The sequence below is a fragment of the Dromiciops gliroides genome, chromosome 5, assembly GCF_019393635.1.
Source record: "Dromiciops gliroides isolate mDroGli1 chromosome 5, mDroGli1.pri, whole genome shotgun sequence".
Taxonomy (NCBI): Eukaryota; Metazoa; Chordata; class Mammalia; order Microbiotheria; family Microbiotheriidae; genus Dromiciops; species Dromiciops gliroides.
Window position 1 is genome coordinate 265,379,083 of NC_057865.1, and position 27,406 is coordinate 265,406,488.

The window sequence follows — 27,406 nt, forward strand, 5'->3', positions numbered from 1 at the left end:
ACAAAGAGTTCCTCCCTTCCTCTCTCCTCCTCTAATCTTCCCCAGACCAGCCTCACCATTGTGAGCTCATGTCCTCCCCTTTTTTTTCCCCTTTCCCTCTGACTCACCAGGCTTGAAGCTTTTCAGACTCAAATACCTGTTATATCAGGCAGACTGAAAACATCAGGCTGCCAATGAACCAACCCTTTTGTGAAAGGGAATCTAAGGTTCATTGTTAGTGCCAAGGTAGGAACTGGGTCTAGTCATTTACCAAACTTGGTCATCAAAGAGGCAGGGGCCCAACTCATTCTTTCACTGGCAATATGGAATACTTATGAGTCCTTCATTTAAAAAAAATGTTTAAGAAAGGGAAAGGAAGGAAAAGGCAAAGGAAAGGGAAGGGGAAGGGAGAGGGGGAATTAGAGAGAGAAAGAAGAAGGGGAAGGGAAAAGGAAAAGCCATTAACAAAAGCAAAATTAACTTTGGATTTCAATATTTGAAAATGAGAGTCTCACCTATATAATATCATCATAAGGACTGGAGAGCCCCTTTCTTTGCAATGTTTATAAACATGTCAGTGTTCCCAGGGAGGTATACTAGAGACCAAAAGATCATAGAACCTGAAGTTCAAGAGAATTGGCATCAGTACTTTTGATGCATCAGTGATCTCACCGATGTGGGCACTCCTTCCAAATGATGCAGCGTAAAGACCAACTACAGCCACCCATCTTTCCAGACTCTCTTTCCTGTTCTCTGGTACATCCACTTCAGAGGGTCCAACCACCTAATGTCTATACGTATAAACCTTAAAAGGGACAGGAAACCAAAGCGCACAACCACAAGGGTCACAAAGAGAATTTGCCCAGTGTTGATGTCACAATTAATCAGGAATCAAAGATGGTCACTCAGTATTTTAAATTATTTTTTAAATTTAAATTCTTGAACAATCTCATGAGCTCTCACATGTAAATCATGGGGGAAGAGCAGAAAGGATGAAAGGGGAGAAGTGAAAAAGGATATCAGGGGTTAGACAGAAAGCACCATGTCTGTTGGATAGCTACTAAATTTTAATCATCAGACTTGGTTTTGAATATTGACTAAGAAATAAAATCTGTAACTGGCTACCACAGCAGATCAGTCCAATCCAATAAGTATTTCTCAAAGTCCTACTATTTGGCAAGCATATGCAAAAGGCAGTGGCCATATATTGGAAGCAAAGCTGACCTTGGGGGTCTGGAACACCTTGATTTGAGTCTTGCCTCTGATGATGATTAATAATAATAATAATAATAATAATAATAATAATTAATATTTTAAAGTTCATAAATATTATCCATTTTATTCTCACAACTCTGGGAGGTAGGTATTATTATTATTATAGATGAGGAAACTGAGGCTGAGAGAAATTAATTCATTTGCACAGGTCGCAAGGGCAAATTTTGAACTCAGGAATTCAGAGCCCAGCACTCTATCCACTAACCAATTAGCTGCCTCTGACATATAATGGCATTGAGATGCTGGGAAAACTTCTCAGAGCTCCAAGCAACTAATTCCCTAAGACTAAGTTTTGGAGCAGTTACTAAACAGGATAGAGGGAGTTCCTTCCACCAAAAAAGGAATTACAGATAGAGACCTCTCACATCCTACCATTGTTCATACCCAGAACTATGGGGGGGGGGGGGCGGGGGGAGAGAATGGAGGAGGGAAAACTACTGGGCTAGGTTCTGGGATTCAAGTACTTGGCATATAATAGGCACTTAATAAATGTTGATTGATTGATTGATTGATTGAAAAGTAATCCCTGTCCTTAAGAAATTTACATTCTACTGTGGAGGAAGGGAAGGAAGATACAACAAGGAATCAAAGAATAAGCACAAAATAACTGGGGGAGATGGTTAGCACTAACCCTAAATGAGAAAACAAAAAGTTATCCCTGAGAGATCACATCAGTGCCTGCTTCACTTATCCAAGGGCACAAATGTCATAGAGAGGTGGTACACTGGCTAGAGAGCTGAACCAAAAGTCAGAAAGATCTGAGTTCAAATGCAGCCTCAGGTACTTATTAGCTGTGAGATCCTGGGCAAGTCACCAAACCTTTGTTTGCTTCAGTTTCCTTAACTGTAATAATAGCACAGTGTTTGGCACCTATTAGGTACTATATAAGTATGTATTCCCTGAGTCTTTATAACTTTCTTTAAAGACACAATGAGGGGGGAGGGGCAGCTAGGTGGCGCAGTGGATAGAGTACCAGCCCTGGATTCAGGAGAACCTGAGTTCAAATCCGGCCTCAGATACTTGACACTTACTAGCTGTGTGACCCTGGGTAAGTCACTTAACCCCAATTTCCTCACCAAAAAATAATAACAATAATAACACACAATGGGGAACATTTTATTCAGAAAAATCTACCCCAGGTTAGAAACTGCTGACTGGAATGTGTTTTTTTTGCAGGGTGGTGTTTTGGGGTTTTTTGTGGGGCAATGAGGGTTAAGTGACTTGCCCAGGGTCACACAGCTAGTAAGTGTCAAGTGTCTGAGATCGGATTTGAACTCAGGTCCTCCTGAATCCAGGGCTGTTTTATCCACTGTGCCACCTAGCTGTCCCTGGGATGGTTTTTCAAGGAAGATATATATAGCAAAATAAATTACACCCAGCAAATATTTTTCAGTATTATACTCTTAGCTGACTAAGTCTGCGGACAATTGTAAGCCGTTTACCAGGGTTTTGCTGGGAATAGTTATCTATGAAGGGATGATTAGCTTTCAATTACATGTAATGAATACTCACTTGGGTTTCCCCCCTACCCCACCCCACCACTTTCTCTTTAGGGAAAAACACATGCTCAAACTCAGACACAATTAATTCTCTGTGAGCTAATCCAGTGTCGGGCCCAAGAGGGAATGACAAGGAAAGGGAACTAGAAACATGATCATTTTGGTTAGGACTGATCACAGGACCATAGACTTAGAGCTAGAAGGGACCTCAATTGGCCTCTTCCCTCTTATTGTTGTTCAGTCATTTTTCAGTCATATACAACTCTTCATGACCCCATTTGGGGTTTTCCTGAAAAAGATACTGGAGTATTCTCGTATTTCCTTCTCCAGCTCATTTTACAGATGAGCAGAGGCAAACAGGATTAAGTGACTTGCCCAGGGCCACATAGCTAATAAATGTCTGAGGCCAGATTTGAACTCAGGTCTTCCTGACTCCAAGCCTGGCATTCTATCTACTGTGCCACCTAGCTGCTTCTCATATTACAGAAGAGGAAACTGAGGCTCAGAGACTCGAAGCAACTTGCCCAAAACCACACAGATAGTAAGTGACAGAACCTCAATTTGAACTCAAGACTTCTGACTCCAAATTCAGCATCCCTTCTTCCTCTTCTTCCTCTTCCTCCTCTTCTTCCTCCTCCTTCTCCTTCCTCCTTCCTTCTTTCTTTTCTCTATTTTTGGCACTTGAGAAAGTCACCCTTATGAAATATCTGAGGCTCTCCAATCTAAAAATCTTGGTAAGTACTTTGCCTGTTTTCTTCCAATAAGAGGTTTAATAAGGACAGTAGAAATCAATATACTTTGAGCTCCTGAACGATAATCTACAAAAGTGTGATGCCTCAGCCAGTCTATTGACTTGTCAGACAAGTGGTGTCAAACTCAAATAGAAAGGAGCCACTAAATCAGGCATAAGGATCCCCAAGGGCAGCGAATTGACCTGGGGAAAAAAAACATTTATTAACATTATCTATGTTGTGTTGTATTTTTAATTGCTTTGTTAAGTATTTCCCAATCGCATTCTAATCTGGCTTGGGTCACACTCGAGAGAGAGCAAGAGTCAGCCCATAGGCAGGTATTAGATCTTCCTTTGGTGTGAAAGGAAACCAAATACCCATTGGTGCTTCCTTTAGGCAAGGACTTCCCCCGATCTCCATCACTGAAAATCATAAAGCAGCAGCTGGATGACTGTTGTCAGGAATGATATAGAAGAAATTTCTCTTTCAGAGGTGGGTTAAGTGAACTAACCATGGAGGTCCCTTTCAGTTCTGTTAGAAGCCACACATATGGGGCAGCTAGGTGGCGCAGTAGATAAAGCACCGGCCCTGAATTCAGAAGGACCTGAGTTCAAATCCAGCCTCAGACACTTGACACTTACTAGCTGTGTGACCCTGGGCAAATCACTTAACTCTCATTGCCCCACCAAAAAATAAATATATATAAAAGAAAAAGAAGCCACACAAACACATCACTCAACAAGAGCTTAAGAGCCTACTTGGTGCCAGATGCTATACGGGAGATAAAAAACAAACGAACAAAAAGCTAAAAAGAAAAAAATATCACACACACACACACACACACACACACATACACATGGATACATGTGTACAGCATCATAGAGCCCACAGGTGAAAGGAAGCTCAGAGTCTCTCTAGTCTAACCTCTTCACTTGGGAAACGGATAGAGCACTGACTTGGAATCAGGAAGACCCTAGTTCAAATTTGCCTTAAAAACTTACTAGCTGTGTGACCCTGGGTGAGTCACTTAACCTTTGTCTGCCTCAGTTTTCTCATCTGTAAAATGGAGATAACTACCTCCCGGGGTTATTGTGAGGATCAAATGAGATAATAATCATGAAATGTTGAGTACAGTGTCTCACACATAGTAGCACTCTAAGCTTTAAAAAAGTGATGGAAAAACATGTTATTACACATTATCTGTCTCATTGCACAGATTAAACTGAACTATGTGTTATGAATACATTTTTCCCCTTGGAAAATTGGTTGTTAAACATTTACTAGCACAGCCCTGGATAGAAATGAGAGCTGAGGGGCAGCTAGGTGGCGCAGTGGATAGAGCATCGGCCCTGGAGTCAGGAGTACCTGAGTTCAAATCCGGTCTCAGACACTTAACACTTACTAGCTGTGTGACCCTGGGCAAGTCACTTAACCCCAATTGCCTCACTAAAAAAAAAAAAAAAGAAGAAGTGAGAGCTGTACCTGACTCCCTAGCTAGTATTCTTTCCACAGTACCATGTCCCATATACTAAGTGTAGTTATACATACATATAGTAACACATTATATATGTATATACATACATATACATAGACACATAAATATATGTATACCTATACATATGTGTATGTATGTTTGTTATCTATGTTTAGATACTTCTTATGTATGCATAGATACACATATACATATAGATGGGCATGTGTAGATACAAATGCATCTATATACATACATGTATGTATACTCATGCTTGCACACATAGACATTCATGCATATATACATGTGCTCACATGTTTATTTGTATACACAAGCACATGTGTACCTATCTCTATATACATGCATATATATGCATGTTTGTATATCTATTTCTAGATTGTTTATATATGCATATACATATATGCAAACATATAGACATGTATACATATATCTATATACATGCATTTGTACATGTTTGTGTGTGTATAAATATATACTTTATATGTGTGTGTGTATAAGTATATGTGTATATATACACATACATACATACACATATATACACACTTACAGAGAAAAGAAAACAGAGTAGATTGAGAGCTAGCCTCAGACCCAAGAAAACTAGAGTTTGAGTCAATATACTAGAATAATGAACTTTTTTTAAGTAATTGGGGGGTTAAGGGATTTGACCAGGGTAACACAGCTTGTAAGTGTCTGAGGCTGGATTTGAACTCAGATCCTCTGGACTCCAGAATGAGCATTCTATCCACACAACACCACCTAGCTGCCCCCATGAACTTCTTTTCTGGATTAAAGAAGGAAAAGATTTGGGGTTTGGGGGGTTTTTTTGGAGGAGTTTTTTTGGGTTTTTTGCAGTGTAATGGGGGTTAAGTGACTTGCCTGGGGTCACACCGCTAGTAAGTGTCAAATGGAAAAGGATTTTTGAGAGGAGACAAGTAATACAATTAGAAGTATAATAATATATAGTACACCAAATAATACACAGGTCCTGACCCCTCCCCAAATGTATGTGTGTATACCTACACATGTCTATATACATGCAAGTGTATATAGATATATGTATATATACCTACACATACATACACACCTATGTAATAGAGATTGCACTTTGGGTGGGGAACTTGTGGCAGAAGGATTTTTTCCTACTAATGCTGGTTCCCACCTTCTCTGTAACTGATCGCCTTAAAAGGTTGCCTGGAGCACTGAAAGGTGAGGTGAGTTTCCTCGGGTCACACAGCCAGTCTGTAGATCATAAGAGCATAGATTTACATCTGAGAGAGGCATTCAAGGCCCTCAAATCCAACCCCTTCATTTTATAGAAGAAAAGAATAGGGCCCAAGGAAGGAAGGGACTTTCCCAAGGTCAGACAGCTAGTGAGTAGCAAAGCTGGGATTGGAACCCAGGTCCTTCAACTCCAGAGCCATTCTTAGAGCACTGAAATCTTCTAAATTTCCTCAGATTAATATTTGACCCAAAACTTTGGGTACTGCCTATGGCAAAATGACAATATAGAATCCCAAAGATGAACCTTCCAGCCCAGCCCTCTGATCCAACCACGTTGGAGAAATAGCCTGAGACTATCCATTTGTGTGGACCTAATAAATGGGCTTCCAGTTTATTTCAACATCCAGTTGACTCTCAATCTGGCAAGTAGAGACAAGTACAGAGAATTGAAAATGGCGGCCAGCTGGACATTATTTCTATTTGGCTTTGAAGCATGTTTTGGGACATAGAGTTCCTGTTGTTCCAAGAATTCATGCCACATCAAATAAAACAAATGAAGTCCATTATGAAGGATCTGGAGACTGGAAATGCCCTGTTTAAAATTCCCCTTCCCAAGCTATAGACACCCTCTTGCTTTGTAAATGAATTTTATTTCTCAGTCTCTGCCTCCCCAGATTTAGGAAAAGTAATTAAGTGTTTTGGTTTATGTAGGAAAATATTTTCAAACATATTTTTATAACTTTATTTCAGTATAATTCATTTCTGTTGTAACCTTTATTTTGTGCATCTATGAACATTATTCTTAGGAGGGGTCTATAGGCTTCATCAGACTGGCGGTACCAGGACTCACAAAAAAGCTGAAGGAACCCCTGAAAAAGGCTCGCTTTTGCTCATTTTGTTTCTTGGGGGGGGGGCAGTCAGAGCAGAAACAAGAGACACTAAAGACCATCAGTGAAGGAATATTACATATGCTTCTTAATTATGACAGCAAGAACTTGAAAGCATGAGTGATAATAAATACCCAGCTCTAGATAACCAATATTGGGTAGCTAGGTGGTGCAGTGGATAAAGCACTGGCCCTGGATTCAGGAGGACCTGAATTCAAATCCGACCTCAGACACTTAACACTAGCTGTGTGACCCTGGGCAAGTCACTAAACCCTCATTGCCCCGCAAAAAATAAATAAATAAATAAATAAACTAATAAATAAGTAAACAAATAAATGGATGAATGAATGAATAAACAAATAAATAACATTAGATAACCAATATTGAACAAAAATAAAAACATTTGTGGATCAAGGATTGGGAGATACCTGGGGACCCCAAGTTAAGGGGTCCCCTGAACTAGGTAGATGCTGGCTATCAATTGGCTGTTCAAATGTTTATTTTTTGTGTGAATCCTGTTCAACAGTCTCTTCCACTCCTCTTCTTTCTCTTTCTCTTCCTTCTCTCCCTCTCTCTCCCTTCTCTTTCTTTCTCTTCCTTCTCTTCTTCCTCCTCCTCCTCTTTCTCTTTCTCTTCCTCCTCCTCCACTTCTGTTGTTGATGATGTTATTTTTGTTGATGACGATTGCCTCCCCCCCCCAAAAAAAATAGCCTATTATGCGCCAGGCACTGAGCTAGGCAGGCACAGGTTCTACCAAACTAGAGAAAAGCATGAACAGAATGGATTCTGTGATCTAAGGGATTCTTAAAAGTTTTAAAGGCCTTTTACTTACCTTATGAGATAGGTAGTATAAGAAATATTCTCCTCATTTTACAGGTGAGGAAACTAAGGCTCTAAGCAACTTGCCCAGAGTCATCCAGATAGTGAATGTCTGAATATTTGATGTATTGAGGGAAAACTGCTCTTTACTCAGCCATAGAAAGATTAGCACTTCCTCATCAAAGGACAAAGATGGTTGCTAGGCATTCATTCTAGGCACACTTGGTAACCAGGCTAAAAACTCACTGAAACACTTCTCAGAAAAAGCACAGTCACTTTACCAAGCAATAAGAAAGGCTGGTAACAAAATCCATGTCACTAGATTTATTAACTCTAAATTAAACTGGTGTCCTGGTAGATAAAGTCTGTGAAATTACTAAAATCCAAGAATAGAATTAAAAGGCCCTCCTTAGGCAACATCCACATAAACCCAATCAACAATATGTTGACAAAGAAGCATTGACCAAATGGCTGTCATGAAGACTTGTTTGAGAAAATGGAAAAGGGGCTAATGATGGCAATTCAGTATCAGGTCATTACCCTCAAGAAACTACAGAGGATTATATTCATGAATCCCGGATTTAAGAAATGAAAGTAGCTTATGTAAGGAAATGGTGGAGATGGTGCAACACATAGCTATAGGATGCAAAAATTTAGTACCTATTGAATATCTAGCAAGATTTGATCTGGTAGCCAGAATTATGTATCAGAAGTTCGCTGTGTTTTCTAAATTGACAGCTAAGAAATCCCCATGCTACAAAAGCATATCTCAAAATATATTGGAGAATCCAACCAATAAACTATCCTAGAACTACAACATTATCACAGTTAGAACCATTGCTAGCAATCACCCAAACATAACATTGATTCCTAAAAGCTTAGGAACAATGTTCTTAATATGTATCATCATCCTCCAAGGAACATGAAACAAAAAGCCTTCAAAGTCTACAAAACTGACCAAGGAAAGGAAAATCACATGGAAACATGATGAGATATATTTTATTCTTGTTCTCCTGTCTGCCACTGGGGTTACAGCCAAGATGCCTTCAGTGAGCCTACAGCAGATGAGCTTACATTCCAATCATTTTATTCGATTACAAAAGTAATCATTTGTTCCTAGTCCCAAGACCATTTCTACTGGAATTCCATTGAAAAAAAGATGAGAATGAGATTGCAACAATAATAATGAATCCTACAAAATAGCAACTGTCCAAAATTAGAATCAAAAGGCCTTCCTTGGGCAACATCCACATTAACTCAGTCAACCACATGTCAACAAATAATTAATGATCCAATGGTTGAATCCCTGTTGTCCTGTCTGCTACAGTACTTGTACCAAGGATCTTTTCAGTGATTTTACAGATAATGGGCTTACATCCTAATGATGTTATTCAACTATAAAAATCAGTTATTTTATCCCTTTGTGCACAATAGTCCATAGAAATATTAGATATAAAAGAGTAATAGCAAGAAAGTTGTCTCAGAATCATTTCTATTTATCTCCATCAGAAGAAGATAAGATTCGGGGGCAGCTAGATGGCACAGTGGATAAAGCACTGGCCCTGGATTCATGAGGACCTGAGTTCAGATTCAGCCTTTGACACTTGACACTTACTAGCTGGGTGACCCTGGGAAAGTCACTTAGCCCTCATTGCCTCACCAAAAAAAAATATATATATATATGAAATAATAATCATTGTTATCATTATCATCTAAAGACAGGGTGCTATAATGGTTAATATTCTGGTCTTAAAGTCAGGAAGACATAGGTTCAAATCCAGCCTCCTTCTTAGTTATATGACCATAGCAAATTACTCAACCTATATGAGCCTCAGTTTCCTCATCTATAAAATGAAAGGATTGGACTTGATGGTCCAATGGTCCCTTCTAACTCTAAATCTATGATCCTATAATGACAACTGAGATATTTCTTTTGAACATCATAGCAACCCTGCTGGGTGTGGGTACTGTAGGTATTTTGACCTGAATTATACAGATAGGCTCAGAAAAATTACATGACTTGCTGTTGGTCATGCAGATACTAACTGTCAGAGTTGGGATTTTAATCCAAATTTTCCAGAAATCTGTCCATTGTCCTCTTTTTTGTGCCACTATAAAATCTGACCTATTTTATCTTTGCTTCTTCACTCAGAATTTTTCTACAAGACCACTTTCCCTTCTTTCTACCTGATGCCAAAAGCATCATTTCTACTTATCTAATGTTTGTCTTGTTATCTTTCCCCACCAACTCCAGGTGATCACTCAATCAATTGACAATATGGATTGAGTCTACTATGAGGGGCAGCTAGGTGGCGCAGTGGATAAAGCACTGGCCCTGGATTCAGGAGCACCTGAGTTCAAATCTGACCTCAGACACTTGATACTTACTAGCTGTGTGACCTTGGGCAAGTCACTTAACACTCATGCCCCCCCCAAAAAAGAATCTACTATAGTGGGGGGGGGGCAGCTAGGTAATGCAGTAGATAAAGCACTGGCCCTGGATTCAGGAAGACCTGAGTTCAAATCTAGCCTCAGGCACTTGACACTTACTAGCTGTGTAACCTTGGGCAAGTCACTTAACCCTCATTGCCCTGTAAAAAAAGAAAAGAAGAAGAAAGAGTCTACTATGATCCAGGTAATGAATAAACAGGTTAGGAAAAGAGTTGTTCGAGGCCAAAGTCTATCTTCAAAAGGACAAGTCAGTGGTATGTGGAAAGAGTGCCAAAGCTTGGAACTCCATGATCTGAGTTCAAATCCCAGCTCTGCTATTTACTATCTGTGCAACCTTGGGTAAATCACAATCTTCTATGGCTCTCTCCTCACCTGTGAAATGAGGGTTAGACTAGGTGCCTTTTAAGGTTCCTTAAGGCTCTATAAATTTATGAGCCAAAGTTCCTGTCCCTCTCCCAAAGCAGCTGGGTAACATTCATTGATGACTCAGAAACATTTCACACCTCCCCTTAAATTTAGCACATCTGAAGTGATATAACAGGAGTATTTTATAGGCAGGAAATATTAAAATATTTTTTTCTTGGCACAAGACCAACAGCCCCAAGCTTGGCATGCATGACACATGAAACAAAGTCCACCTGTCACTATGCATCCAAAACTAGGAATTGCTAAATTCAATACATCTGCGGCCAAACCTCTACCTTTAAAACCCACATCAGGCCATTTTTAATGGGTTTTTCTAATGATCCCTCCCTTCCTTCCCCCATTTTTTCTGTTCTCTGCTTTCTCTGCGTATAAACACAGCCCAGAAGAGGAAGGTTCACCCATTATACCAAAAGGAATCCCCTGGGCCAAACTGAAATAGGAAGAAACTCTAACCTGCCAAGTTATTCCTATTGGCTACGCCTGTTGGTCTAAGAGTATCAGAAGGGCATATGAGATTTGGGGTGTGAAGTGACCTTCTGAACCTTTGGAAGTTCACTCTGCCAGGATTCTCTTTGAAGGAAGTATTTATTTATAAAGCAAGCAGCTGAGAGGGAAGAGGGGATAAGAGTCTTCCATGTCAGCCTGAGAGGAAAGCCTTTCCTATTCCTTAGGGTAGTTCTGAAATTCTAGCAAGTGTATTCAGAATACATAGCCCATATGTAGCCTGCCCAGTGGGCAGATTGTTAGCTTGGCTGCACTGGCTTAGAGAGAATAGAGTGGGTGGGCAAAGAGAACTTGGAAAGGTACTAGGATCATAGATTTGGAGTTAGGAGGAACCACAATGCCCATTTAGTCCAATCATTTTATAGATGAAGAAATGGAGTCCAAGAGAGGTTAAGTGAGAAGAGGTTGTTCGTCCTTCACTTTGAACTTGGATCTTCCTGATGCCAGGCTCACTGCTCTATCCACAGGGATGCCACCTATCTACAGGAGAATGCCATGATCAGAGCTGTGTGTTAGGTATATAATTTTGGCAGCTGCTTAGAGAACATAAAAGAGACATGCAAGAAAGAACTTCTATAGTGGAGGAGAAATGCGAGGGTGGAGTGGTAGGCAATAATTGAACCTCAATCTCATTTGGAATTGGTTCAGAGAGGGAAAAATATATAATGTGTGTGTGTGTGTGTGTGTGTGTGTGTTGTCTCAAGATCATTTCTATTTTATCTGCATCGAAAAAAGATGAGAATTAAATAAGAGTCATCATTGTGGTCATCATCTAAAGACAGCTTGGTATAGCAGTTAATGTTCTAGTCTTAAAGTCAGTATGGCCTAGGTGTGTATACTTTTTTTACACCGGGATCATACACACTTAGTTGGGTACAGAAATCTATCTTACCCCATAGGAAAATAGGAGAGGAGAAGAGATATGGAGTATGGAAGGAAGAGACAGTAATAGAAAAAAGATAGATTAGAGGAGGCAAATTTTTGAGGAGGTACAGGGTAAAATGAGAGAGTGAAGGATAAACAGAAGAAAATAGATTGGAGGGAAATAGACAATTAGTAATCATAACTGTGAATGTAAATGGGATGACCTTACCTATAAAATAGAAGCATATAGCAGAGTGGATTAGAAACCAGAGACATACTTGAAACAGAAAGATACCCACAGAGTTAAAGTAAAGGGCTAGAGCAGAATCTAATATGCTTCAGCTGAAGTAAAAAAAAAAAAAAAAAAAGACAGAGTTGGTGATCATGATCTCAGACAAAACAAAAGTAAAAACAGACTTCATTAAAAGAGATAACCAAGGAAACTACATTTTGCTCAAAGGTACCATACACAATAAAAATTTTACTTGCAGCAAGTTTTTCTGACAAAAGCCTTGTTTCTCTCATATATGTGTGTGTAAATGTATAGGTCTATATAATGTCTTTGTGTATGTATATGTGTGTATATATACATATATATGGAACTGAGTCAAATTTATAAAAAATAAAAGTCATTTTCCCATTGATAAATGGTCAAAGAATATGCACAGGCAATTTTCAAAAGAAAAAAAGCAAAATTATCTAAAGTCATATGAAAAAATGTTCTAGATCACTATTAGAGAAATACAATTTAATACAACTTTGAGATACCCCTTCACAACTATCACAAATGACAAATGCTGGAGGATATGAGGGAAAATAGGTACATTAATAAACTATTGGTGGAGTTGTGAACCATTCCAACCATTCTGAGACCAGTTTAGAAATATAAATGAAAGACTATAAAATTGTGCTTACCCTTGGACCCAGCAATACCACTACTAGGTCTGTACCCCAAAGAGATTAAAGAAAAGAGAAAAGGATCTATATGTATGGACTATATGCAGCAGCCCTTTTTGTGGTGGCAAAGAATTGGAAACTATGGAGATGCCCATCAACTAGAGAATGGTTGAACAAGTTGTAGCATAAGATTGAGATAGAATACGACTGTGCTATAATAAATGATGAGGAAGGTGGTTGCAAGAAAAAAAAAAGACATGGTAATCCCTATATGAACTGATGCAAAGTGAAATAAGAATAATCAGGAGATCATTGTGCACACATTAAGAGCAATGTTGTAATGATGATCAGCTGTAGAAAACTTGGTTATTCTGATCAAGACAACAATCCAAGATAATTCCAAAAAACTCATGATAAAAAAATGCCGTAGACCTCCACAGAAAGAACTAATTTAGTTCTGAGTGCAAATTGAAGCATAATTCCCTTGTTTTCTTTTTTAAATTGTTTTTGCAATATAGCTAATATGGAAATATGTTCTGCATGATTTCACACATATAATTAATATCATTTTGCTTCCCTATTCATTTAGTGGGGTAAGACGGAGGGAGAAAATTTGCAACTCAATTTAAAAAGAAAATAATGATTATGTGTATATATATATATGTATATTTAAATATAGTAAAAGTGATAGGCCCTGCTTTTTAAAAATTAATATGTTTAAATACAAAGGGCCTCTGATCAATTCTTGAATGACTGGATCCCCAACACCTAGCACAGTGCCTGGTCCATTGTAGGCACTTAAATAAACACTTGTTGACTGAATAATTAAATTCAATCTTCAAGAAGGACTTTTTCAAATTCATTCAATAATACAAAAATATTTATATCAGCTCTTTTTGTAGTGCCAAAGAACTAGAAATTGAGGGGATATCCATCAATTAGGGAATGGCTGAACAAATTATGGTATATGAATGTGATGGAATACTATTGTGCCATAAGAAATGATGAATTGAATGATTTCAGAAAAACCTTAGAAGACTTATATGAACCTATGCAAAGTGAAGTGATCAGAACCAGAACAGTGTACATGGTAACAGCAATATTGCAATAATAATCAACCATGAAAAACTTAGCTATTCTGATCAATGCAATGATTCCCAACAATTTCAAAGGACTCATGATAAAAATTCTATCTACCTTCAGAGAGAGAGCTGATGGGCTCAGCAGATTAAAGCACATTCTTTTCCTTTCCCTATTTTTCATACTTTCCCCCCTAGAACATGACTCACATGGAAATATGTTTTCTATGACTACATATATATAGACATATATATGTGTGTATGTATATATATATAATGGGTATTGTATTTCTTGCCTGCTCAGCAGGTAGAGAAAAGGTGGAGGGAGTGAATGTGGAACTGAAAATAAACAACTTTTTTTAATTAATGCAGCAAACTTTTATTGGTAGCACTAGACAATTCAGACCTGACTAGAGAAATGATGGTAAAGTTGGCCCTATGTTTTTGTAACAGAGTATTGCTGCCCTGATTTAGCATTTAAGCACTTATACCTTGAAGAATTCATGACATACATAAGTCAACAGTGCATCACAGCACCCCAAAAAAACCCTCAATGCTATCTATCCTATATTATATTAAAAGAGGCAAAAATCACCAGAAAGAAGAAGGCAGTAGTTTGGCTCTATTCTGCCATGGTTAGAGTATATCTGGAATACTTGGTTTGGCCCTGCCCCCCCCCCCATTTTCCAAATAATAGTGACAAGATAGAGGTTACCCAAAAGAAAGCTACAAGGACAGCAAGGGAATTGGAGATTATATCATATAAAGCATCGGTTAAAGTTTGGAGAGGAGAGGAGAATTTGAATTCTGAGCAGAAGAGGAAGGGAAAGAATGGCAAGAGAGAAGATTTGATAGTCTTCAAGTATCTCAAGGACTAACATATGGAAGAAAAAATCAGACTTTCCCAACTTAACCCCAGAAAATAGAATTAGGAGTGATGGACAGAAATTGCAGAGGCAGATTTAAGCTCGATATAAGGAAAAACCGCCCCAAAATGAGAGTTGTCCAAAAGTAAAATAGGTCCCTTGAGGGATGGTGGATTCTCCATAACTGGAGGTCTTACAATAGACCCTGAATAACCATTGTCAAGTATGTTGTCAAAATCTAGAAAGCCTCTGAGTTCCTTCCAATTCTGAGTGATCAGACGTTGGTTCTTCATATTGAGACAAATTTCCTTCACCTTGAGCAACTACACTAAATACTAGGAGAAGTCCCCACATATTCTTTAAAAATTTAATTATATGTCGATGACAGCCTACTTCCATGAGGTTGTATCACCCGATTTAATTTAGGCTCATCATAGGTTTAAGAGTAGGAAAGGACCTTAGAGGCCATCTGTTGTGCCCTTTCCCCATTTGACAGATAAGAAACTGAGGCAGAGAGAAATTAAGTGATTTCCCCAAGGTCACACAAATAATGAGAAGAGCTGGGATTTGAACCCAAGTTGTGTGACTCCAAAGCCAATATGCTTTCTACTGGACCCCAGTGTTCTGCAAATGCTGTTCTGAGAGCTGCCGTGCACCATTTACTAATCTATAGCTTTCAAACAATGCAAACAAGGAATCAAGGTGAAAAGGGCACTGGCCTTGGCCTCAAAAAATGTGGGCTCAAATTGTGGCTCTCTTTTCTCCTGCAGCCTCAAGGGCATGACCCTTCAATTCCCATAAAATTCAGAGAAATCATGAACTGGGCAGTGTCTCTTCTATCACCATCAGTAGCTTTGGTTTCCTCGTCTATAAAATGGCCAGAGGACCATAGATTTAGAGTTGGAAGGCCATCAAGTCCCACCCCTTTTATTTTACAAACGAGAAAACGGAGGCACTGTGCAGGTAAGTGCCTTGCCACAGCTACAAATTATCCATGGTAGGATTCGAAAAATGTGAGCGTCTTCTTTCTTTTTCATGCAGTGCTCTGGGGAAAACCCCCGAACAAGGACAGAAGGTGTCCTGGGATGCCCCTGCTGCTCACACGTTTTGCAGGAGCACTGCAGACACCCACCGTTTGCCAAGTCTGCACCTCTCATTATTGCTCAGACACAGCTACTGTCATTTGGCATTGGCAGAAATTAGCAAAGGGAACAATGGCAGGAATGCCGGCCTCCTGAGTCAAGGCCAACCGACAACGGGGACTGAGTCATTGAACTATATTTCCCTTTGCAGGCAACCCCAGTCCTGAGAGGGATCATTCATCAAACCAGGAGACAGGGTCAGAACAACACTGCTGAGTTTGGGATGACGAAAACCCGGTAGGCAAAGGAACGCCAATTGCTGGTTTGGGCTAATTTGTCATCTGCTTCTACATCATTAATCTGCTAACAATCACAAGGCTTCATCTTTTTGGAACAATTCTTTTTGTTTTCCTTTGAAGGACACTGAAAGCTTCCTTGGAAAATAATCCCAAGGAGAGGCTAGCATAAGTTGAAAAATGGAAAGGACCTTGGAAATAGCTGGTCACAGGATCCCAAATTTAAAGCTAGAAGAGATATCTAGTCCAACAATCTCATTTTACAGATAAGGAAACTAAGTCTCACAGGTCATATGACTTGTCCATGCTCACACAGGATCATAGCTCCAAAACTGCCAGAGATTTCAGTAGTCAGATAATCTAAACTACTCATTTTATATATGATGAAACTAAGGCTCAGAGTTTAAATAGCTGGCCCAAGGTCACACAGGTCATAAGTAACAGAGCTAGGATTTAAACCAATCTCTCTGGCTCCAAATCCAGAGGTTTCCCATCATACCCCAATGCCTCCCTGACTTCTACTCCTTCCCCCCAACCCTTCATTTTACCAATGAAGAAATTAAGAGCCAGATGCAGAACTTCATAGATCACAGGATCAGAGTTAGAGCTTGAAGGGACCAACTAAGTCATCTTGTCAAATCCCATCATTAGAAGTCTATGATGGGGGCAGCTAGGTGGCGCAGTGGATAGAGCACTGGCCCTGGATTCAGGAGGACCTGAGTTCAAATCTGACCTCAGACACTTAACACTTACTCGCTGTGTGACCCTGGGCAAGTCACTTAACAACAATTGCCTCACCAAAAAAAAAAAAAAAGAAGAAGAAGAAGTCTATGATGGGGGCAGCTAGGTGGCACAGTGGATGGAGCACCGGCCCTGGAGTCAGGAGGACCCGAGTTCAAATCCGGCCTCAGACACTTAACACTTACTAGCTGTGTGACCTTAGGCAAGTCACTTAACCCCAATTGCCTCACTAAAAAAAAAAAAAAAAGTCTATGATGAGGGCAGAGCCAAGACGGCAGAGGAAAGATATTAAATGCACAGAGCTCCTGATACAATCACCCCAAAAATAGCAATAAAAGAAGTCTATGATTAGATATTAACTAAAATGTCAAGACCCATAATACCCTGATAGGAATGGCACAAGACTTCTAAAAATATTCATTCCCTCACCCTCTTTGGGACTTTCAATGTTTTTGAACTATCTATGCACATCCCCCTTCCAAAAAAACAATTAAACCAGATATAATGATAGACACAGGAACCAACCACCCTTCACTAGGCAACTTGTCTTTGTTTTTCATATAGACCTTCCCCATTCACCCGCCCATCATCCCAACACCCTATTCCATCCACATCTTGGCATCCTAAAAGAAAGGTGGAACATAAGTTCTTTGAGATCTGAGAGTGGTTCATCTTTTGTTTCTTCATCCCTAACACCAAGCATAGCAACAAGCACATAGCATATACTTAATAGAAATCCTGATTGGTCAGTTGGTCATTTATTTCCCTGAATTCTCATCCTCACCAAATTGATATTGACCTACACCTTCAGCATTAATCTATACACACTGGAGCCTATACTCCCACAGCTATGAACATCAGGGGACTAGAATGAGGAGACTTTCACGGCATATCCAGTTGGTTGTTATGCCAACTGGCCTGATGGTAAGGCAACTACAAAATGGCAGACATTCCATCTAATCTTTTACCATCAGCACTACCACCACTACAATTACCACTGCTACTCCCACTATCACTATAATCACCACCACTTACTCCTGCTCCTGCTGCCATTGCTGCTGCTACTACTACTACCACCATCACTAATACCAGTGTTACTACCATCACCAGCCCTACTGCTATTATTACCTATTACTGCTATAATTAACACTGCTATTACTATTAATAATAATAGCTAACTGTGGGAAAATTGGAACACTCATTCATTGTTGGTGGAGCTGTGAACTGATCCAACCATTCTGGAGAGCAATTTGGAATTATGCCCAAAGGGCGATAAAGCTGTGCATACCCTTTGACCCAGCAATACCACTTTTGGGTCTTTTTCCCAAAGAAATCATGGAAGGGGGAAAGGGACCCACATGTACAAAAATATTTATAGCTGCTCTTTACGTGGTGGCAAGGAATTGGAAGTTGAGGGGGTGCCCATCAATTGGGGAATGGCTGGACAAGTTGTGGTATATTAATACAATGGAATACTATTGTGCTGTAAGAAATGATGAGCAGGAGGAGTTCAGAGAAACCTGGAGGGTCTTACGTGAGCTGATGATGAGTGAGATGAGCAGAACCAGAAGAACATTGTAAACAGTATCATCAACATTGAGTGTTGATCTACTGTGATGGACTATATTCTTCTCACCAATGCAATGGTACAGAAGAGTTCCAGGGAACTCATGATAGAAGAGGATCTCCAAATCCAAAAAAAAAAAAAAAAAAGAACAGTGGAGTATAGATGCTGAATGAACCATACTATTTCTTTTGGTTTTGGTGCTGTTGTTTTTTTTCTATTTTGAGGTTTTTCATCAGTGCTCTGATTTTTTCTCTTATAACATGACTAATGCAGAAATAGGATTAATGTTATTATGTGTGTGTATATATATATATATATATATTTATATAACCTATATCAGATTACCTGCTGTCTAGGGGAGGGGGAAGGGAGGAGAGGGAGAAAAATCTGAAATTGCAAAGCTTGTATAAACAAAAGATGAGAACTATCTTTACATGTAATGGGAAAAAAATTAAAATACTTTATTAATTTAAAATAATAATAATAGCTAACGTTTACATAAAGTGTTACGGTTTGCAAAGTGCTTTACATTTATGATCTTATTTGAACCTCACAATAATACTATGAGATAGATGATATTTTATGGATAAGAAAACTGAGACCAAGAGAGGATAAGGGAGAGTTTAAATGACTTGCCTAGGTTTACACACCTAGTGCTGTGTCTGAGGTGGGATTTGAACTCAGGTCTTCCTGACTCCAAGTATAGCACCTTAGCCAATAAAGAGTAGCCTTAAAAAAAGAAAAAAGAAAAAAAGATGACTGTCCAGGAATAAGAAGGTAACAATCCAGCTACACCGTGGTTGGACTCAGAGTGACAAAGACCTGGGTTCAAATCTTACCTCTGACACCAACTGTCTTTGTGACTCTGGGTAAGCTCTTAACTCTCTGTGCCAACAGGTGATTCTCTAAGACTGTAAGTTTACAAACAGGTGCTGATCCTCATGGCAAGGGGGAGAATTTCCTTTGCCAATGAAATTTTTTAAATCTAGTCTTAAAAAAATCCAGCTGTATCTCACCCTGCTCACAATATTTTCAGAACAGTGCGTTCCATCCTGGATGTCCTTTAAAAAAAATCCAAAAATCTGGCAAATATCCAGGGAGGGACAAGAATAGTAAGGGAGGGTCCTCTATTTTTTGCCACATGAGTATCATTTGAAGGAGTTGAGGATGTTTTGACTGGAGAAGAGAAGACTCGGGCACTCCCTGACAGCTTTCTTCAATTACTTAAAAAGACCTATCACTTGGGAGAGAGATTAGATTTGCTCCACTTGGCTCCAGATGTCAGACAATGAAATAGTGAGTCAAAATTTTAAAGAGGCAGACTTGATCTTGATATAATTGTTGGACCCATCCAGGAGAAGCACAGGCTACCTTGAGAAGATTCAGGTGCCCCCCACTCCCTCTCCTCTGAGATCTTAGATCTTAGATCTTGAGGTCTTCTGGAATCCCTTATTCTGAGAGAGTCAACAACACCCTTACTGACGATATTATAGAGAAGATTCTTATTCAATAAGGGACTGGACTATATGAGGTCCCTTCCAATTTGGAAATTGTGAAATAAATACACAGAAAATCAAATACTGTTTAAATCTGGAGTGTACATTATCTGAAAGTTCTTCTGGAAAAGCAAAAGGTACAATATAAATTTAAAATAGAGAACTGTGGCATAATGGATAAAAGCTGACCTTCAAGCCAGGATTATGTCCCTCTGTTATTCGATGGCTGAGTGAGCCAGGGCAAAGCACTTAATCTCTCCAGGCTCTCAGAAAACCTCCAAGTTTAGTTATAGACAAGGTGCCCCCTTGTACTGATAGATTGTGCTCCTTTCCTCTCATGGATTTCTAAACATAGCATTTTAAAAAAAATTTTATTCCTGGATGATCTAATCATTTACCCTGATGATTACTTAATAATTTCATTGACCTCTATAGCCAAATAGCACTCATTCTTGAGTCAACATTCCCACTTGGCCCTGAGAGAGTCAAGCCAACAGCTCCATTCTTTGCCCTGGAATCCTGAGAGTTGTTTCTCCTTGAGCCTTGAACTAAAATGGAGAAGTAGCTCTATAGAAATGAGCATGTCCACCATTGGGCAGCTAGGTGGCATAGTGGATAGAGACCCAGGCCTAGAGTCAGGAAGATCTGAGTTCAAATCTAGCCTCTGACATTTACTAGCTGTGTGACCCTGGGCAAGTCACTTAACCCTGTTTGCCTCAGTTTCCTCCTCTGTAAAATGGGCTGGAGGAGGGAATGGCAAACCACTCAAGTATCTTTGCCAAGAAAACCCCAAAAGGGGTCGTGAAGAGTTAGACTGATATGACAACAACAACAACAGCATGTCCGCCATGTCCTATCACGCCCCCGACCTTCACTCTGATCCCCATTCCCATTTTCCATAAATTCCCAGAGACTCCTTAGCTCTCCTGAACCCAATGAAGGGGTCATCTTTGCTCATGGCTCTTTGTCAGGGAAAGAGTTGCTGGCCATCTCAAGACCGACAAAGAAAAGAGAGTAATTGAAATAGAACCCACAAGGGTCAGCAGCTTCCCAAAGTAGCCTTGAAGAATTTCAGCCCCTGTGTTTATTGGAAAGGGGTATGATTTCATGTTTCTAGAAGGTCTCCTGAGATTATTTTGAAAAACTTGACATGTCTTAGCCCAGTAGAAACAAGCCTGGGAAAATTGGTGTTTGTTTTGGAATTGATAAGTACCCTAAGAGAATTGAGAAATGTTCCACAGAGGTGATGAAAGGCCTAGAAAATCCATGATGGAAACTGAAAAAAGAGACCGGAAGGCAATTTATGAATGCATTTTAAGCAACTGACAGGTTGTTATTACTAAGGTTGATTGAATGTCCACTGAAGGGGCAACAATAGATGAGATTTAACTGCAGTAGGAGGAACTTGCACTAGACGTAGAGAAAACTTTTCAAGCAGTGCCTGGCACAACACTGAAAAGGGGTCTCAGAAACACACACACAGAGATGCACACTCACACACACATGATTCCTCAAAAATCACCTTTTTGGGAAAGCTCTAAAAATAGGAACTTCCCACCTACCCAATGGGCAAAGTAGAGAAGTGGATACAGTGCCAGGCCTGGAGCCATGAACACTTATCTTCCTGAATTCAAATCTAGCCTCAGAAACTTACTAGCTGTGTGACCATGGGCAAGTCACTTACCCTTTTGCCTCAGTTTCTTCATCTCTAAAATGAGCTGGAGAAGAAAATGGCAAACCAGTCTCATATCTTTGCCCAAGAAAACCCCAAATGGGGCTATGAAGCATTGGACATGATGGAAGAACAATAACAATAACTGAACAATAACAACACCTACCCAAGGCATTCCCTTTCCATTCTAAATCTGTGATTTTGTGAAAACCATGAGCCCTGTCATGTTATAGTAGTTACTTATTGCCTCCAGGATTAAATATCTAATCCTCTGTTTGGCTTTCAAAGACCTCATTAACCTGGTCCTACCCCACCTTCCTAGTCTTCTTTTTTTTTTTTTTTTGCAAGGCAATGGGGGTTAAGTGACTTGCCCAGGGTCACACAGCTAGTAAGTGCCAAGTGTCTGAGGTCAGATTTGAACTCAGGTACTCCTGAATCCAGGGCCGGTGCTTTGTCTACTGCGCCACCTAGCTGCCCCCTCCTAGTCTTCTTATACCTTATAATCCCCCTATGTGATCTGTGAAGCAGTGACACTGACCTCCTTGCTGTTCCTCCCTCAAAACATTCCATCTCAAAAAAAAAAAAAAGAAACAAAGAAACAAAAAGAAGAAAGGGGGCAGCTAGGTGGCGCAGTGGATAGAGCACTGGCCCTGGATTCAGGAGTACCTGAGTTCAAATCTGACCTCAGACACTTGGCACTTACTAGCTGTGTGACCCTGGGCAAGTCACTTAACCCCCATTGCCTTGCAAAAAAAAAAAAAAAAAAAACCATTCCATCTCTTGGCTCCAGGTATAGCCATTGGCTAACTCCCATCCCAGGAATACTCTTCCTCCTCTTTTCTGCCTCCTAGCTTTACCTGCCTCCTTCTATTCTCAGCTAAAGTCCTACTTTCTACACAAAACCTCCCCAGTCTTCCTTAATCTTAATGCCTTCCTGATAATATTATTGCCAATTACCCCTGTATATATCCAGTTTCTACATGTTGTCTCCCCTATTAGACTCTGGGCTCCTTGAGAGCCCAGACTGTTTTTTGCCTTTCTTTAAAAGCATAGCACTTAACACTGTGCCTGGCACATAGTAGGAACTTAATAAATGATTGTTAACTGGCTGATCTGTGAAACCTTGCGGGGAAAGTGGGGCTGCCATAGGATACACTGTAGTATAGTAGAAAAAACCCTAGCCTGGACTCAAAAGACTGCATTCAAATCCTGATTCTGACACTTACTACCTGTATGGCCTTAAGCATCATACCCCTTCTAGGTTTCCAATGTGGGGAGGTCGAAGGAGGATAAAGATAGGGCAGGAAAAGAAGAAAGAAAGGGAGAAAGAGAGAAAGAAAGAGGGAGGAAAGAAAGAAAGGGAGAAAGAGAGAAAGAAAGAGGGAGAAAGAGAGAAAGAAAGAGGGAGGAAAGAGAGAAAGAAAGAGGGAGGAAAGAAAGAAAGAAAGAGGGAGGAAAGAAAGAAAGAAAGAAAGAAAGAAAGAAAGAAAGAAAGAAAGAAAGAAAGAAAGAAAGAAAGAAAGAAAGAAAGAAAGAAAGAAAGAAAGAAAGAAAGAAAGAAAGAAAGAAAGAAAGAAAGAAAGAGGGAGGAAAGAAAGGAAGGAAGGAAGGAAGGAAGGAAGGAAGGAAGGAAGGAAGGAAGGAAGGAAGGAAGGAAGGAAGGAAGGAAGGAAGGAAGGAAGGAAGGAAGGAAGGAAGGAAAGAAGGAAGGAAGGAAGGAAAGAAAGAAAAGAAAGGGGGCAGCTAGGTGACACAGTGGATAAAGCACCGGCCCTGGATTCAGGAGGACCTGAGTTCAAATCTGACCTCAGACACTTGACATTTACTAGTTGTGTGACCCTGAGCAAGTCACTTAACCCCCATTGCCCTGCAAAAAAAAAAAAAAGTGTCTGAACAATATCTCGTGAATACTAGCCTCAGGTTTTGGTTTCTGCCTAAAATTATGAAAAAGGGAAGAAGGAAAAAAACCCAATCAGTAGATTTCTGAAAAATGTCTTTAAAAGCCAGCTCTGAGGGGGCAGCTAGATGGCGCAGTGGTTAAGCACCAGCCCTGGATTCAGGAGTACCTGAGTTCAAATCTGGCCTCAGACACTTGACACTTACTAGTTGTGTGACCCTGGGCAAGTCACTTAACACCCGTTGCCTGCAAAAAAAAAAAAAAAAAAAAAAAAAAGCCAGCTCTGAGCAACATCACTTAACTTAGCATCAGTGTGTTTCCATGGTCACAGGCATTCAGGTGACTGGTTCTATATGGTCCATTTCCATGCCTCTGGTGTTTCTCCCAACATGATGGTATTTGCTTCTCATGCTGGTGATTCTGCACTCTTTGTAATTCTCTTCTTTCTGAATCATTCCTGGCTCGGAGCTATAGATCACTCTCATAGAGATGAATAAATGTACGCCTTGTTCAATAGAGGGGCAGACTCTGGGGATTCACTGGCAAGATTTCAAAAGTGTAGGATTTCCAGCTTTCAAAATAGATGAGATGACTGTAGCACAGCCATTCCGAATTGCCTTTTTGGAGCTGGGCAACAAATCAGCAATGCATTTGGGCCTTACGCAGTGTCAGTTATCAAAGATTTTAGGGGAAGTAAAAAAAGTGTTGACCAAGCATAGAAGCTCCTACACTGATGTCATCTTTCAGAGGGCAGCAAGAACTGCCGGAGACCAACAATTTACCCTAAGTGACTATATCTTGGTAATCAATACCGTGTAAAACTGTAAAACAGTCATTTCTTTAAAAAAATAAAACAATAAAACTTTGGGAGGTGGCGATTTCTCCCTCTCTGGAAATCTTCAAGCAGAGATTGTTTGACCATGTGTCATTTTCATAGAGGTGATTCCTATTCAAGTAAGGCCTGGGCTAGGAGAGGCGGTGTAATACAGTCAACTGACTATTGGCTTTGAGTCAGAGGGTCTGAGTTCAAATCCTAGCTTACTACTTATATGACCTTAGGTAAGTCATTTAATCTTTCTAAATCTCAGACTCATCTATAAAATGAGGGCATTGGACTAACTGACCTCTAAAATGTTTTCTATACTTAAATATATGATACTATGTATATAGATATATAGATAGAAGTATATAGCTTTTACTAATATATTATATATACTTCAATACCTAAATATGATATTCTTAAATAGACCCACCATGATAGTAAGATAATCAGTGTACTACCATTACTTCTATATGACTAAAAGTGATAGTATACCAATATTGGAGGAATTAAAGCTGAAAGTCAAGCAAAGGGCTAAGATGTTCATAGAGGTTACTAGTAATAGTAGCATCTTAGTGATGACAATGACAATGACAACGATGACTACTACTACTACTAATAATAATAATAATACAGGAAAAGCAGCTTAAAGGTTATCATAAGAGAAATGTATTACCAGATGAAGAAAAAGAAAGCAGATGAGTCATGTACATGTGCCAATGACATCCATGAAATGTCAAAAGATGTAGAGAAAAGTGTCTGACATGTTAGGTGGGATTTCCCTCCCCCCCACCACCACTGCTCTTGTGGAGGATTTATGGGAACACAAGGGCAAGAGTAATACAGGAAAAGAGATCGTGGATGGGTTGTTATCTGCAAGGGAATGCAGTAGTTGATGGTGGTATTTGTGCTTTCTTGAAGAGGACCATGACATCAGGGTGAGGTCATGACTTGCACTGAATTGTATTTAAGTAAGGGAGGGCTGTGCAAAGTCACCAACCTCAATGACTTGGAGTCAAAACAACTTGAGCTTAAACCCTGGATCAGACTCTTACTGGCTGTATGATAATGGCAGGGGTGTATTGGAGTCAGTTCATACTGGCTAGAGAACAAATATTAAATTTTCTTTTTTTTTTTTTAATGTGAGGCAACTGGGGTTAAGCGACTTGCCCAGAGTCACACAGCTAGTAAGTGTTAAGTGTCTGAGGATGGATTTGAACTCAGGTCCTCCTGAATCCAGGAAATATTAAATTTTCAATGTGAGCATTTACCCCTTGGAATAAATGCTACAAATCAATTGACTTACTGTTTTGCTGATTGTCTAGACTTAAGAAAGTGATAGAGAAAATGTTAATAATGCAAATTAAACTTTAAAATGGGGTAGGTGTTTTGAAGAGCAGCATTTATTCCAGCATACCCCTGGCCTAGATGTGTCATTTTAGTTATTTGAAACTCAGCTTTCTTAACAATAACAACAACAATAATAGTAGTAGTAGTAGTAATAATAATAATAACAACATTCATATAATGCTTACTCTGTACCATGCACTTTGCTAAGAGCTTTACAATTATTATCTATCTCATTTAAACCTCACAACTATGGGAGGTAGGTGCTATTCTTATCTCCATTTAACCGCTGAAGAAACTGAGGCAAATAGAAGTAAGAATCTTGCCCCAGGACATAAAGTTCTTATCTATAAAATGGAGATAAGAACTTGCAACTACCTGATGGGGTTTTTGTGAAGTCCAAATGAAATAATGTATGCAAAGTCCTTTGTAAAACTTGAAGTGTCATCATATAAATATCATTTATGTTGTCTTTACTTTTAGCATCACTGGAGAAAGTCCTCTTGTTAATTAGATTGAATACAGGGGCAATTAGGTGGTACAGTGGATAGAGCATCAGCCCTGGGGTTGGGAGGACCTGAGTTCAAGTCCAGCCTCAGACATTTGCTAGTTGTGTGACCCTGGACAAGTCACTTAACCCTAATTGTCTCCTAAATTTTTTTTTTAGAAACTAAGACTGAATGTACTGTTAAGCAACAACATTTATTAAGTTCCTCCTTTGTGAGAAGCACTAGACTAAGTGTTGGGAGAGATTCACTAAGGCTTGCAATTGATAACGACTGAAGTTCCTTCCAACCCAATATTTTTTTTTAACTGGACTTGTGATTCCATTTCATAAGGATCTACCAGTGAGGTATTCCTTCTACCATTGAAGCTCTGGACCAACTCTGAAACTTACATTCGAAAAAAGTTACCTGGGGCACGGAGAGTTAAAATTATTCTCCTGGAGTCCCATCACCAGTACCATGAGACAAGACTTAAACTCAGGTCTTCTAGACAAGCTCTCTACCTGCTATCTATCCTATGCTGCTTCTTGATCTCCTCCTCTCTCTCCTCTCTCTTTCTTCTCCCTTTCTTTTCCTCATCTCTTTTCTCCTCTCCTTCTCTCTTCTCTTTTCCACTCCTACCCCCTCTGTCTCTCCTCCCCTATCCAAAATTATACTATTTATCTGAAAAATTTACAAAATCTATATTTACAAATATATACTTCTTTACATTTATATATTTATATAAATACTTTTTAAATTGTTTTCATTTATTTCATTTCTTGGTTATTTGTTGGTTTATTTATATTTATTATGAATAATTATAAATATTATAAATATATTTATTATTATTAATTAATATAATGTTTGTATTTATGTATACAAAATATACAATTTACATGAAATTGTACTATTCATGATTTAAAACGATTTCAAGGAATTGAACTTATTCAGAACACATTCTGTAACATCATACAAAATTATTTTTCCCTAGATTTAGTGTATTAGAATTA